This window comes from Equus przewalskii, chromosome 3 (assembly GCF_037783145.1).
Source record: "Equus przewalskii isolate Varuska chromosome 3, EquPr2, whole genome shotgun sequence".
NCBI classification, from domain to species: Eukaryota; Metazoa; Chordata; class Mammalia; order Perissodactyla; family Equidae; genus Equus; species Equus przewalskii.
Genome location: NC_091833.1, coordinates 39836566 through 39848748, shown reverse-complemented (window position 1 = coordinate 39848748; position 12183 = coordinate 39836566). Strand labels below are relative to the sequence as shown.

The 12183-nt window shown below is 39.9% G+C and overlaps 1 protein-coding gene across 4 annotated transcripts in view; it reads left to right on the top strand.

Moving 5' to 3' along the window:
- The first annotated feature begins 7424 nt into the window (after positions 1-7424).
- C3H4orf17 (chromosome 3 C4orf17 homolog) overlaps positions 7425-12183 on the top strand; it is a 28547-nt gene continuing 23788 nt past the window's right edge. The window contains exons 1-2 of one of the 4 annotated variants that reach the window (XM_070614207.1): positions 7434-7714; positions 8719-8846. The gene's annotated coding sequence lies outside the window, so the exon portion shown is untranslated. Of the gene's footprint in view, positions 7715-8718; positions 8847-12183 lie in introns of all 4 variants that reach the window. The other 3 variants (XM_008538158.2, XM_008538157.2, XM_008538159.2) reach the window with 3 other exon arrangements.

The following is a 12183-nucleotide window of genomic DNA, read 5'->3' as shown; positions in this document are numbered from 1 at the left end:
AGGAAAAGGAATTACTATCAAGGAATGTGAAGAAACTTTTGAAGTGATGAACGTATTCTATATCTTGATTGTGGTGGTGTTTATATGATTGTACACATTTTCCAAAATGCACTGAACTGTATACCTGTAAACAGATGAATTTTATTGTATGCAAATTCTACCTCTGATAAATAAATAAATAAAAACTTAAATTCAATATTAGGTACCACTTATCACCACCCAAGCTGTCTAAAATTTAAAAAGACATAATACCAAGTGTTTGTAAGGATATGGAGCAACCAGAAGGCCCATACACCACTGATGGGAACATAAATTGATACTATCACATTGAGAAACTTTTGGCCTTGTCTACTAAATCAAAGATATACAACTTATGACTCAGCAATCCATTTACAAACATGTGTCCAAGAGAAATGTAGGCACAAAAATGTTCATGGAAGCCAAATGTATATGCACCTCAAACGTCCATCAACATAAGAACAGATTAATAACTTATGGCACATTCTTCACCATAATTCTGTATGGATACCATACAGAAATGAAGTTCATCCACAACCACTCCCAACAATATGGATGAATTTTACAAATATAATCCGAGCTAAAAAGTCACATTCAACACAACAACAAAAAGAGGAGAAGCACGTAGGGCTTAAGAGCCCACCCACCATGTCCTGCCTGGTCAAAATGTAATTGCAAGAGGCACCTTCACACCTCTCCCACATGGCTGAAGAGCAGCCAGGCTATTACTGAGCAGCTGTCCTGTGTGCAGGGAACAGTTCCTAACCTCCCTGTTTGGCTTCTGCAGGACTGGGAAGGCCAGGACAGGGAGCAGCAGAAAATAGGGACAGAGAAATTGAGCATCAGCATTAAGGCCAGAGGACAGGGAATACCACCAAAGTAGAGGGAAAAAGGATGGATGCTGCAGCCAGTTTGGGGTTTGAGACACTGGGGGAATGTGCCTAAGTCTAAAATGGAGTTTGAGAGCATAAGGAGGGTTGAAGTAGATCTTCAGAGAATGGGCAGTGTACAGAAGCCAAACACAGACTCCGAGTGGCAAAGCGCTCAAGTCCAAAGTCACGTGTAGCTGGCAGAGTCAGAGCTCCAGTGCATAGGTGTCTCACTCCAATGGCCCTGCTCTTTACCATAAGGAGGTCCTAGTACGTGGAGAAAGCTGTAAGTCACCCAGAACCCTGCACTGCCCTCAGGAGGCACTCTCAGAGCTACCTGCACACAGCATTATCAATTTACCTGAGCAGAGTCCAGACCCCCGCACCTGGCAACAGCTCAGTCCACTAGTCAGGGGTAAAAGCCTGGATGTGGAATCTGAGAAAACTTGGTTTAACACTTTTGAGATCAGGGCAAATTATTTCCTGTCTCTGAGTGTCAGTTTCCTCATCTCTACAATGTAGGTAGTAGTACTTCCCAAAGTATTTTAAGGATTAGATGCCAGGATGGAGGTAAAGTTGGGCACAGATTAAGCACCATAAGTGGTGCCTATTGACTGTGGGTTCCATTTCTCTCCTCTAATGCCTGCTTCCTCTGGGGAAACAGACTTGCTCAGCCTGAGCCAAAAGGTGTGCTGACCGATGACCTCCCCTGCACTTTTCCTTGCCTCCTTTCTGTTTGTCTGTTACTAATTAGCTCTTCCACCTCTCAGTGTCCGCTCTGCCTCTGTCTTTATCACTGCCAGCTCTTTTTCTATCTCTTTCCTTGTCTTAAGGCCTTTCCCATTCCTCCCCTTTCAAACTTGACTCCTTTCTTCCTGCCTAGACTTTCTCAGGCTTCTCCCACCTTTCTTCTATTATCAGACTCTTCTCTAGGACATTCCCTTTCAACCACCTAGCATGAAGTATGTGCTGTGCTGCTATGTGCAAATCACAGTGAGGAATATGAAGATGAGTAAGGCACAGGCCTCAGTTCTCAGAGGCTCACCATCTTATGTGGGAGAGAGACACACATTCCCGCCCTCACCAGGCAATCCCTTTCACTTTCTCCTGGTCACCAGGTTATATGCCATTTGCCCAGCCTCTCGCCATTTTGTCATATGGCTACTCAAAATGTACCTGTCCTGTGTCACATTAACTTTTTACCCTTTCCAGGATCTTAACTAGCTAATATAATGAACCAATTTTCTGTAGCGTGCTCAAGAGACAGGGTTAGGTGAGAGGACCCAGTCTTCTCTGGGATCTTCTCACTTGTCCAAGGTAGAGATTACGGATTTTTAAAACAGCTTTATTCACAATAGTCAAGATATGGAACTAACCTAAATCTCCATCGACAGATGAATGGATAAAGAAAATGTGGTACATATACCTACAATGAAATATTATTCAGTCTTAAAAAGAACAAAATCCTGCCACATGCGACAACACAGATGAATCGAGCCAATCACAGAAGGACTGCATGATTCCACTATATGAGGAGCTAAAATAGTCCAACTCACAGAAGCAGAGAGTAGACCAGCAGTTGCCAGAGGCTGGGGGCAGGAGGAAATGGGGAGTTGTTATTCAGTAGATTTAAAAATCAGTTGTGGAAGATGAGTAAGTTCTAGAGAACTTCTGTACGACATTGTGCCTATAGTTAACAATACTATATTGTGGCCTTTAAAAACCTGTTAAAAGTGTAGCTATTATGTTCAGTGTTCTTACCATAAAAATAACAACAAATGAGGGATGAAGAAACTTCTGGAGCTGATGGATATGTCTATTACCTTGATTTTGGTAACAGTTTCATGGAGGTAGGCACGTGTCCAAATTCATCACATTATATACATTACATATGTGCAGCTTTTTGTATAACAATTATACTTCAATAAACCTGTTTTAAAAATCCGTACTCCTGCGTTGGACAAGTCATCTCCCAACTTGTTCATCAGATATCCACTGTCCTAAGTGCAGTCTGCTATCTTGGATTGGCTATTGAAACAGAAAAAAATGACATTAGTGGAAGAACTGTTGAAATCCAAACAACTGAAGATCAGTCACTAGTAATGTGCCGATGTGGGTTTCTTAGTTTTGGCAAACACAAACATACCTCGGTGACGGAAGCTGTTAACATTAGGAGAAACCGGATGAGGGGTCTACAGAAACACCCTGTGAGAAGCAGAGTGATTTTGCAACTGGGGCAAAGTTAAAGAGGCACAAAACCTGGTTTTCTATAGCACTGCTGTCCATAGGACTATAATGTGAGCCACAAGTGTAATTGTCAATCTTCTGGTAGCCGCATTAAAAAGAATAAAAAGAAATAGATGAAATTAATATTAAAACATTTTATTGAACCTGATACATTCAAAATGTTATCATTTAAAGTGTAATCAATACTCAAAATTATTAATTGGATATTTTACCTTTTTTGTATCAAGGCTTCAAGATCCCAAGTATGTTTTCCACTCAGAGCACATCCATTATTTTGGTCTAGCCACATGTCAAGGCTTAAGCCTGGTGCCAAGGCCTTCCTTAAAAATGCTAAATGTTAAAAACTTCAGAACAGAAGTAAATGTGTTTCTAAATGTCTGTGTCACATTCCTCAGTTACTCCTGGTACACAGAGTTTACAACAGCTTTAGCTCCCTTTTTGTCGTAATCGTTGTAAGCTGTGTCGGGCAGGCAGGCGTGGTGACAACGCAGTCTTGCTTCAAACAGACTTGGGTCAGACCCCTGACAGCATTACCAAGTGGACTTGGGAACATTATTTAGCCTCTCTGAGCCTCAGTTTTGTCCTCTATAAAATGAGAATAATAATATCTAATAAGAATAATATCTATCTCAAAATTGTGAAAATTAAGTGAGATAATCCACATAAAGTACTTCATGCAGCACTGACTGATGTAAAAGCAAGCATTTGATAAATGCTGTTATTCTGTTATTATCCGGCTGACTAGAAACCGTCTTCTCTGATGCCTTTTAGACATCTAAGTGGAGGTATTCAGCAGGCAGTTAAGCGTATGAGAAAAAAATCAGGACTGAGTAATCCCCAAAGAAGATGCAGTCTAGGCCTTTTTTGCGCTCTAGGAGCCAGTGCAAGATACCACATTGCATTTAGGACAGTTATTAGTTAATGGATAAATCTTAGTTCCTCTATGGAGGTTGCACAGGACAGGAATGTTTGATGGACAAGCTGGGAGATGACAAGTTTATGTGTTTTGGATATAAATGTATAGAAGTTAAGAGCTCAAGGGAATAAGATGTTTTTACCCAGTCTATTCTTATGAACATGCTGACACAAATCAAGTGACAGTAGAATTTGACAACCAGACCTGGAAACGTCTTCCTGTGTGAATTATGCTCGAGGTAGAGTTGGGTGGGTACAGCTATCTGAAGTTTTGAAAAGCTTTCTTTACAAGGAGGCACATAGCAGAACAGCATTCTAGATCCCTTTTCTCAGGATTAAATCAGCTGGAGTGGCATCTGGAATTAAGTTTATAAGAGACAATCAATTTGCATCATAATGAAACACACAGCAGATGATAATAAATTTTACATTTCAAATTAAAACGTTTGTTCTCTGCTGGATGGCCCTCCCTCCTAACTTCCTGCCTTGCCTAAGGTCTCAACTTCAATGCCTTCTTGGAGAGATGTGTTCCAGCCGCCCTATCTCCCTCATGGGACCCTGTTCTTTTCCTTCATGGCTGTGGCAGACACTGCTGTCTACCGCCTTCCTTGTTGACTGACACCCCAGTTTTTGTCCAGGGCAGTGACGAGCTCAGCTAAAACGCAACATTTGTCAACCTTCCATGAGCGAGAGGCAGCTGCGCAGCGTGGTCCTGGCCCAGGAACTGAGGCAGAAGGCTGCTGAGGATTCCTGGGATGTGGTTGCTTTCTCTGCGTTAATTGCCACTGCTTCCTCCAGGTTGCTTTCATCTCCTCTGTGGAATGCAGAGGCTGGGCTTGGAGGTACAATAGCCCCTTAGGAACAAAAGACACAGGCTAATGATGGTGGATTAGGAAGAGGGAAGAGGGAAAGAGCCTGTGTCCCATGCCGTCTCTAACAGGAGATTATCTACCTAACATCACATGGCAAAGAAAAGGGCCTCATTTGTTTAAGCCACTGTCTTTAGAAGTTTCTATTATTTGCAGCCAAACAAACTTCAAACTAATATAAGTTTTTTCTCCATTTGTAAACATTCGTTTATTTATGCATTTACTTCTTCAATATCTGTCTTCTTCACTAGACCATGAGCTTCGTGAAGAAAGTTTTTGTTCACCACTGTGCACCCAGCACCTTGCACAATGCCTGGCATATAGATTTTTCAGAGAAAATTTTGGAAAGAATGAATGATACACAGCATGTGGAGTGAAACATTTATTACAACAAAATATCATTGACAGAAAAGTAAGAGAAACAGTAAAAGGCAGCAACACAGAAGCCTCAGCTACAGTGAGAATAAAAGCTGAGAGCAAGGAAGAGACAGCAGTGAGCATGGCTGATGCTGAGAAGGAAGCAAAAGCCTGAGTTCTTTCCAGTTTCTCTTTCTCTAAACTGCCCTTCTCATCACACTCAATACAGTGGACGACTGCAGCGTCTCCTGCTCCTGATTACCATAGCCAGTCATCACTCATCGCCGTTCAGACATTTATGCATACATTTCAAGAAATCTCTCCACCTAGTTTCCCTTTGCTGAAAATAACAGAGTGTCTTGGGCTGGTAGTCTATTTGTTACCAAGACAACAAGGACACACATGCTGCCCTGAGCTGTGCAGCAGAGCAACCTCTGTCCCTTGGTTCTGACAGAACTGCTGCAAACTGTGCCCGATCAAACCAGTTGTACCATTTTTCCTAGTAATGATGAGAAAGGTTCCCTGGGTCTTCATACAGGGAACATAACGGAACCATGGTTATATAGCCAGGGGCACATCTGCTGTAATGGACTCGTGGCCCTCTCTAAGGAAAGGTACAACCACACAGTGTGTAGACACCTCCTCTTACACAGGGGTTGTCAGGTCTGTGACAGAGACTGCTGTTTATAACCCAATATACGATTCCTCCCTCTTTTGTTAGTAGCCAAACCCCTATTTTAGACAGGGGTGGAATGTGCCCTGTGGAGACACTACCCTTTCTAACCCCCCTTGCAGTAGAAGTGATCAATGGATCTAGGTCGTCTGGGACTCAAGGACGTGAAGAGGAGCACATCGCTAGCATGGGCCCTGGCCTGCCTTTACCCTGCTTTCTTCTGGTTTTCTGCTTGGACTATGGATTTGATATCTGGAAAGACAATAGCCATTTGGATGACTGGAACTTCAGGAACCATCTTGGACAAGAGAAAACTTCAAGAAGGGAAGCCACATATTAAGGAGGATGGACCCAAAATGTGGAACAAGCCTGGGCTCATAATGATACCATGGAGCTTCCATTCCAACCCTGGACTGTTGAACTCTTTCATATGAGGGAGAAATAAGTCTCTGTTACTTGCTGTGTAAGATACACTCCTAACTGTTACAAACTGTGAAATGAAAATCTCAAAATGCCAAAATTACCTTAGAAAATCCTTTAAATCCCCCATAAAACACACTAAAGTAGTGTGGCATGTGTCGTGAATGGGTTAAGGCATGGGGAGATGTTGAGCCTTTAATTCTTGGGGCCAGTCAAGAAAACAGACTAAATTAGGCTTTGTCCTTAGAAATTATCTACATTGCTTTCAGAGACTGTAATTCAGAAATTGAAAGTCATATGTTGTCTGAAACGAAAAATGCTGGGAAGCAGCAGTACATGTAGTCCCGGTGGCCGACAGCGACATGTGTGTATATGTGCATGTGTGTATGTGCGTATATGGAATTACTATGTAGGACTCCATCTTCACATCTCACAGGCAATTTTGTGACTTTCACAGTATTACTTAATGTTTCTTTATGACTTTTAATTAACACTTCAATTTTTTTCAAGGCTGTTGAACAAGTCATCAGCACAGACATCCTGGCTACTGGAGCGGGAGGCCTGGGATGTCTTTAAAATCATTCTCACTTTCTCCCCATAGGTTTTGGATGAGCTAAATTTGATTACATCTGCATGGTATGTGTTTTGTTTGTTTGTTTGGGATTTTTTGTGAGGAAGATCGTCCCTGAGCTAACATCTGTGCCCATTCTCCTCTATTTTGAATGTGGGATGCCGCCACAGCACGGCTGGTGAGTGGTGTGTAGGTCTGCACCTTGGATCTGAACCCTCGAACCCCGGGCCACCAAAGTGGAGTGCACGAACTTAACCAGTACACCACCGGGCTGGCCTATGGTATGTGTTCTTTAAGTAGATTTGTGGGAAGAATTATAAATATGATTGAAATTGCTCTCTTTTTTCTTTCTTTTTCTCTTGCATTCAATTCAACACTATTATAAATTGAAAACTCTGAAAGGTCACTGCCTCCGCGTGGTTTTGTCAAGCTGTGGGTACGTGGAATGCTAAGAAGAATGGCAGGTGGGGAGGTTCCAGAACTCAGATTTTGCTAAGGAATGTTGCCATGTTGCTAAGCTATGTAGTGTATCTTAACAACCAGGGAGCCACCTAGGCTCCTTGGAGCAAGAGTGGGAGAAACTGGAGGGAGACAGCTATATTCTTTTGTAAGCAGTAGACTTTCGGCTGCTCTACCAATTAAAAATTCCCAACTCAAGTGCGAAGATTTAAGGAAATCAACAACAACTCAGTATAGACCCATTATGAGGCTTGGAGGGTATCAACACCCTTGAGTTCCTATCAACCAGAACACCTTCTTCTAAAACTGTCTTCAGGTATAATTTTAAATTCATCATTAAAATAATTTTCAAAAATTTTAGGTATAATTTAGTTTATGGACCTCAAGTTCATCTTCTTTTCAAGACTATGTAAAAGCCAAATAAGCCTGTTTTGAGGAAAAGGGGTGTCATCTTTTAAAATAAACCACCTACTTTTGAGGAGATCATACAAATGAAATATGCTGAGTTTGTGGGATAAAGACATTTACTCTGTAAAAACATTTAACTTTAATACTTATTGAGCATATACTGTGTGACAGGTACTGTCAGTGCAGAGGTGAAAAAATGGACTGGATCACTGTCTGCTTATTACATCCTATTGAGAGAAGCAGAAAATAAGCACAGAACTGTAAAAAATGATGGCAGGGAGTGACACAGGTCACTTTAAGCTACGAAGACAGCTTAAGGAGGGTGAGGACAGTGAGTGAGTGAGGCTGGGATGAGGGTGGGAACTACGTTAGAGAGGGTAAGGAAGCCTTCTGGAGAAAGTCTCCTTCAGAATAGCAATGAACGAAGGAAGGTAAGACGCCACAGGAAGATCTGGGAGGCGTGGCTTCCAGGCTAGGGGACCAGCAAATGCACAGTGGTTCAGCACCCATCACCTAAATCATTGTCTTGACACCCGTTGGAGTTCAGAGTAATCTCAGCTGTGGATGGATCAGATATTGTGTTCTCCTTTTGTAAGCATATAGTTTTACATATGTGCTATTTGGCACTAAAAATATTAATATTTATTACAGATTTGCATAGTATTTTCTAAATAACAATGGCCAGAGTTAGGACTAAATAGATTAATAATGCTTTTAAAACCACCTGTTTTGAGAGTTTTGTGTCTGTAGTCTAAATAAAATTCAATAATTTGCTAATATATAGGTAGATTCAAGAGGCTGCAATAAAGAAAATATTGCTCCCAGAAGCGCTTACACGATTCCTTGAATGGTAAATGGTAAACCAGAATTTCCCACAGTTACCTCTATATGAGTTTTTCTTTTCCTCTTCAGAGTGAAAGCAGAGTTTTAGCATCACAGTTAAAATGGAATTATAAACAGAACTGGCCACTTTCACTCAGCGGGTCCTTAGAGTGTTCCTCTGAGTCAGGAGGCCTCAGCCTGGGTTTCTCAGCACACAGGTAGGTAAGCGAGACGCCAGGTTTTTACTAATAGTGGCTAAAATGTTCCAAATTGTTTAGTTTTTAAAAGGAATTAATACAAAAAAAGGTAAGTTCTATAACACTGCCTCCGGCATTTAGTTGCAATGCCATGTGCTTACCTGATTGCAAAGACGGGACTTAGAACCTGTTCGTACAGCTCTTCTGAGCGACAGATCTGACACTCTGTAGTTGTGATGACTGAAAGCTTTTTTTAGTATTTTGCTTCCGCACAATTTTGGGACACAATCTTTAAAATCTGAACATGTAGTGGGAATGTGTCTTTCACGTGAACGTCATCTGTCATGTGTATCATGGTGGGGAAAATGGGCTGAGAAATGCTGCTCTCTATTATGTAGCAAATACCTATTAAGCGAAAATACTGGAAACAAGTATGTGCTTTTTGTTTTCCTTTGTTTTGGGGGTTTTTACAAATAACCTATTATTTTTCACAAAACCATCCTTAGGCCCTAGTGAATAATCCACGGCACATTCGTAGAAGCACTGTAACTCCTTCAGTCTACAGAACCCATCCGTGGCCTACCGTGGCCAGCTTGGCACTGACCTGCCTCTCTGACATTGGCTTAGGAAAATGTTTAGTCACTTCAGCACAAAAGAAATGTTATTTCTGATTCTCCAATAAAGATAGTATTTATCTATCAATAAGTAAATTATTTATTGGTCTCCACTTCGATTAATTCATTATTTTAATAAGTTCTTTTCATATTTCTCTTCTCTTTTGGGAAAAAACTACCCTTTTGTATGAGAATGAATGATTCACTCATTTCTTCTGAGTTTATAAATCTTAAAAAGTTACAGAGAAAAATCAATGCTTGTTATAAACAGAAATCTTAATAGAGAAATATTATTCCAAATCAATTCATCGCATTTGAAAAGGTATCCATTAAAAGCACTGGGCAATGACTTATCAATCAATTAAAGAGTGTTGAAATCAATATAGGTAACAGATGGAAGAGAAAGATGTGGACAATTATTAATAGTAACCAAATAGTTCTGCTATTCTTCAAGCTTGAGGTAGCTTCTTTTTAATTAATGGACTTTATTTTTTAGAGCAGTTTTTAAGCTTACAGAAAAATTAAGCAGAAAGTACAGGGAGTTCCATACATCCTCCCTGCCCAGTTTTGCCTATTATTAACATCTTGCATGAGTGTGGTACATTTGTTACAATTGGTGAACTAATATTGTACACTATTATTAACCAAAGTCCATGGTTTGCATTAGAGTTCACTCTGTGTTGTACGGTTCTGTGGGTTTTGACAAATGCAGTGTCATGTATCCATTAGGACAGTATAGGACAGCATAGGAGAGGTTAGTTTCGCCGCCCTGAACCCCCTGTGCTCCACTATTCATTACTATCCAACTTCCCCTCTGGAATTCCGGCAACCACTGATCTTTTTACTGTCTCCATAGTTTTGCTTTTCCTAAAATGTCATATAGTTGGAGTCATACAGTATGTAGCCTTTTCAGATTGGCTTCTTTCACTTAGTAATATGCATTTAAGGTTCTGCCATGTCTTTTCATGGCTTGATATCTCACTTCTTTTTAGTGCTAAATAGTATTTCACTGTGTAGATGTACCACAGTTTATTTGTCCATTCATTCACCTATTGCAGAACACCATAGATGCTTCCAATATTTATCAATTATGAATAAACATTCATGTGTAAGTTTCTGACTGGACATAAGTTTTCAACTCCTTTAGGTAAACATCCAAGAGTACGATTGCTGGATTGTATGCTAAGACTATGTTTAGCTTCGTAAGAAATTGCCAATCTGTCTTACAAGGTTGCTATACCATTTTGCGTCCACACCAGCAATGACTAAGAGTTCCTTTTGCTCCACATTCTCTCCAGTATTTGACGTTGTCACTGCTTTGGATTTTAGTCATTCTAGTTGATGTATTAGTGGTATCTCGTTGTTTTAATTTGTAATTCTCTAATGACAAATGACGTTGAGTACCTTTTCACGTGCATGCTTTGCCATCAGATAATCTTCTCTGATGAAGCGTTTGTTCAGATCTCTTGTCCAGTTTTTAATTGGGCTATTTGTTTTCTTACTGTTCAGTTTTAAGTGTTCTTTGTATATTTTGGATACAAGTCCTTCATCAGATATGTGTTTTGTGAATATTTTCTCTCATATTGGATTGTATTTTCATTCTTTAACAGTATCTTACACAGAGCAAAGCGCTTTGCTTCAGATTTGAGGTAGTTTTACTCTTCCATCCTTAGATCACTTGCTAGAACAATTCAAAGTACAACTTTGTCTTGAGTCATTCATTTACTTTATTTCTGATAATTTAAGTTTAAATCAGACTTTCAATAGCACATAATGTATATTTTTGATTTTGTAGAATTTTTAATGATATATGTGGGTAAAATATTTATATATCGCCTTTGTTCCTTTAACATTATTTTGAGACTTCCAAGAGAAACAATAAAAGCCATAACATCAGATTATTAAACTTTCTGTAATCCAAGAGTAAGCACTACAACTCCTTTTTAAATAAAAGAGCAAGATGAATTTCAGACTTCTAGGAGGCACTGCAATTTTCATAAGAGGAGGAAGAATTCTCTGCATTGTTTGCTGTTGACCTTTTTTAGCAGAATTTAAAGTGCATCAGTATCCTTCAAATTAGCCTAAGAGAGCTGATGTGAGAAAGACACACATAGTAGAATAGCTGAACATTCCAGCTGACACCTAAGTCAGTCCCATCAAGTTTCAGATGAGCAAATCAAAACCTAGGAAATAAAGCAATTTATCTATGATCACTTCGTTCATTAACGGCAACACTGGGACCATAAATCCCATTTTTTAATTCCAGCTCAGTGTCCTTTCCACTCCTCAGATTACCTCCCGTAACCTTTTCCTCCAGTACAGATAAAAAATGAATTTACTGACTTCCTTGTACAAAAGGTCCCACACAGAAAGAAGAATGAATAAGTCGAACGTTCGAGTTACACCAAGAGGTTAGAACCACCTCCTCATTCTTCATATGGAGCAATAAGAAAGCATAAAGCATACTTTTTATTGTTAGGTAATAGTATTTTCTGAACTCAAAATATTTGAGTATATTTTATTCAGCCTAAAATAATTTTAGAGTGTATGAAAATCAGATGTTTTGTGCCAACAGGGCTGGTAATTTACATACCATACACTCTGAATATATACCGTGAAAAATTTGAACACAGATTCTCTGGTCTAAAAAGATAGTCAATAAACTGCAAGTATCCGACCCAGCAAAATCTTGAGATCAATTTCTAGAATATGTACATATTTTGACACTACAAATTATTCTGACC